Source organism: Mus pahari, chromosome 15 (assembly GCF_900095145.1).
Source record: "Mus pahari chromosome 15, PAHARI_EIJ_v1.1, whole genome shotgun sequence".
NCBI classification, from domain to species: Eukaryota; Metazoa; Chordata; class Mammalia; order Rodentia; family Muridae; genus Mus; species Mus pahari.
In genome coordinates this window covers 30,822,092-30,826,212 of record NC_034604.1, presented here as the reverse complement: position 1 = coordinate 30,826,212, position 4,121 = coordinate 30,822,092, and positions in this window count along the sequence as shown.

Genomic DNA, 4,121 nt, shown 5'->3' with positions numbered 1-4,121 from the left:
GAGGCCAGCCTGGTCTACAGAGTGAGTTCCAGGACAGCCAGGACTACACAGAGAAACCCTGTCTCGAAAAAAACAAAAAAAAACAAAAAAAAAAGGACAGGGTTCTGCTGCCTCTGCCCCACCCTGTGCTGGAATTAAAGGTTTGCACCACCACCACCAAGCTAAGGATTTTTTTTTTTTTTTTAAGATTAATCCCTTATAATTCTTTTTATGTATATGGGTGTTTTACTTGCATGTATGTGTGTATACCACGGAGTGCCTTTGGAGACCAGAAAAGGGAGCAGTTGTAAGCCATCATGAGGGTGATGTAAACAGAACCTGGGTTTTCATAAGAGCAGCAAGTGGGGCTTTGTTTGTTTTGTTTTGTTTTTTAAACACTTTATAATTTATATATCTAATTTCAGCAAGAAACAATTTAAAATGACAACAGTCTTATATTAATAGTGAAAACAAAATAGAATTCTATTTATTTACTTACTTATTGGTTTCTTGAGACAGGGTTTCTCTGTGTAGGCTGACCTCAGAATTCACAAAGATCCACCTGCCTCTGCCTCTCAAGTGCTGGGATTATAGGTGTGAGCCACTATGCCTGGCTTTTAAGTAATTGTTACTGTTTACAAATGTATGTTGTGGTTTTTCTTAACCCACATAGCTTTCAAATAATTGAGTCTGGACTGTTAAATTTATTTCAAGCTTTAAGGGCACAACAACTGAACAGTATTCTCTTTTTTAATCCTCTAACTAATCTGGCTGCCTCCTAGGCAAACCCTAGCGATGCTTGTGTTTTAGTATTGATGTGGCTCTCTGGCTCCAGGGTTCTCTCCTGTCTCCTGGACCCTCTCCCCGAGGTGAATCCCCACTTCCTCTTCCTTTCCCCCCTCCCCTGGCTATGAGGAAGTCCAACTCTGTTTATTCCCCTGCTCAGTCACTGGCTGATCAGCTTCTTTATTGACCAATCGGAATAATTGGGGAGCAATGCTTTGCAACCAGATAGGGGTGCACAGAAATCAGCATTTGAATAACACATGGATAATCTTTACACAGAGCACAATAACATTATGCCTACAGGTAATTCTTTTTTGTTATTTTGTTTTGTTTTTTGTGAGGGAGAGTTCCTCTGTGTAGCCTTGGCTATCCTGGAACTCATTTTATAGATCATATTGGCCTTGAACTCAGAGATCCCCTTGCCTCTGCCCTCTGAGTACTGGAATTAAAGGCATTTACCAATTTACATTATAGCAATTCTTTTTAAAAGATGTATTTATTTATTATTTTATGTATATGAGTACACTGTAGCTGTCTTCAGACACACCAGAAGAGGGCATCAGATCTCATTACGGATGGTTGTGAGCCACCATGTGGTTCCTGAGAATTGAGCTCAGGACCTCTGGAAGAGTAGTCAGTGCTCTTAACTGCTGAACCATCTCTCCAGCCCATAGCAATTCTTTGAGAGGTTTGGGAGTGTTAGATAGATGGTTCAGCAGTTAAGAGTATATACTGTTCTTCCAAAGGTCCTAATCTGGGTTCCTAACACTCAAAATGAGTGGCTCACAGTTATCTGTAACTGAGATTGAAGGTGTGTGCCACCACCACCCAGCAAAAGCTCAAATTTTAAAAAGAAAAAAGATAACATAATCCAGCAACAATGAAAAATTCACACACAATCTAAATTTTAATTATAAAACAAAAGTGTGAACAAAGCATTTAAAATTATCTCAATCATTTAGTAACTCGTAAGAAATCAATCTGGGGGGTCGGGGAGGCTGGAGAGCTGGCTCAGAGGTTGAGGGCACTGGCTGCTCTTCCAGAGGTCCTGAGTTCAATTCCCAGCAACCACATGGTGGCTCACAACCATCTGTAATGGGATCCGATGTCCTCTTCTGGTGTGTCTGAAGACAGCTACAATGTACTCATATGCATAAAATAAATCTTAAAAAAAAAATAGATCTGATCTTAAGAAAATATTAGTTTATAAAACTTAAGTTGGACAGCTTATATGTTGAGAATTAAAACATGTTTACAAAAGAACCTGTTGATAAAATCAGTTCCTATCCTGAAATAACTGTATAAAAACAACATGACATCCTGGAGCCCGATAGCTAGGAGCAACCTAATCCTTATTCTTCTTCATTGAAAAGGACAATATGGAGATGTTGGGGGGGGGGGGCAGCAGAGAAGAATGAACCCACGGTGTGTGCCTGTAGGTGAAGGACGCGGCTTTAACGGAAGCAGTCCCTTCTGTTAAGGATTCTGTCAGATAGCAATGGCAGCATACCATAGTCAATCTAGATCAAGACTAGAATTAGCTCTTTCCTGACTTGTTCCATATGGCCCATATTTAGCAAAGTTTTGGCTTTAAAATATCATTCATGGTATTTAATATTTACATAGTCTAACTAGTTACATGTCCTTCTTGGACCAACATGCATGTGAAATTCAGTTCAGCAGAGTCTGTGAACATCCCTGTGTTTCAGGTGGGTTGGGTCAGGGAACAAATATCCCAGAACTCCTAGAGCAACAACCTCCTCGTGTAGTGACTCTTAACCTATATAGGTCACAGCCCCTTTGGGAGACATATATCAGATATCCTGCATATCAGATATATTATGATTCATAACAGCAAAATTGCAGTTATGAAGTATCAGTGGAAATAATTTTATTTTGAGGGTCACTACAACATAAGTCTCATTTATTAAGGGGTCTCAGCATTATGAAGGTTGAGAGTCACTGTCCTGATTAGTTTTCACTTTGCCTTGGCATCTGTAGTGCCAGGAGCACAGGTGTGCGTGACCCTGCCCAGAAAATCTTAGTTTTTACCTCCAAAACACCCCAAAGCTCTCTTCTGATACCATTAGATGCACACTTCCAAATTACCATCCACTGCAGTAGCTTCACCCTCTTGCCTAGGTTATTTCAGTAGCTTGCTTTTGTCCCCAGTACTAAAATCATCAGAGTTCTCATCACAGCTGTCTTAGGGCTTGACTGCTGTGAACAGACACCAAGACCAAGGCAGCTCTTGTAAGGACATTTAATTGGGGCTGGCTTACAGGTTCAGAGGTTCAGTGCATTATCATCGAGGCAGGATCCTGGCAGCACCAGGCAGGCATGGTGCAGGAAGAACTCTCAGTCCAACATCTTGTCTGAAGGCAAACAGGACAAGACTGGCTTCCAGGCAGCTAAGATGAGGGTCTTAAAGCCCATGCCTACAGTGACACACTCCCTTTGATAAGACCACACCTCTTAATAGTCCCACTCCCTGGACCAAGCCTGTTCGAACCACCACAATAACCAGCATTTTGTTTCGAAGATATTTTTGTTTTGTTTTGTTTTGTTTTTTTGAGACAGGGTTTCTCTGTGTAGCCTTGACTGTCCTGGAACTTACTCTGTAGACCAGGCTCAGAATCACTGACAACTGGTAGATTGTTGCTGGAAGCAGGGAACTCAGGCTGAAGACCATCAGTCCCAGTTTCTCCACAGGGGCTGCCTGAAGTGGGTCAATGAGAGAAACCGCCTAGAGGGACGGTAACAGGAACTGCCAGTGTCTGAAGGCCTTTTGTATGGGTAGGGACGTGGCACGTATGTGTATATGTGTGTCCAGTGCCGGGGATTTGAACTCTGCCTTCGTCTATGCCAGCCAAGGTTGTGCTGAGGTCACAGGCATCATCGTAATCAGCTGGAAATGGATTTTTTTTTTTTTTTTTTTTTTTTTTTGGTTGCTTGGCTTGGGTTTTTTTGTATTATGACAGAGGGTCTCACTATGTGGTCCTACTGGTCTGGAACTTGATATGTAGACTAGGCTGGCCTCAAACTCACAGAGATCTGCTGGAATTAAAGGTGTGTATCAGCACCACCCAGAGAAACCCTCTTGCTATAAATAGCCTTGGTCATAGTGTTTTATCACACCAATAAAAAAAGAAAAAGAAGCTCCTTACACTATGGATGCAATGTGACCAATTTGCTTCCGGCTCCTGCTGCGTGCTTTCCCCACTGTGATGGATTGTGCTCCCAAACTGGGTCAGAAAAAACCCACCCTTCCTGTCTGCCTGCCTTCTCTCCTCCCTCCCTCCCTCCCTCCCTCCCTCCCTCCCTCCCTCTCTCCTTCTCTCCATCTCTCCCTTGCC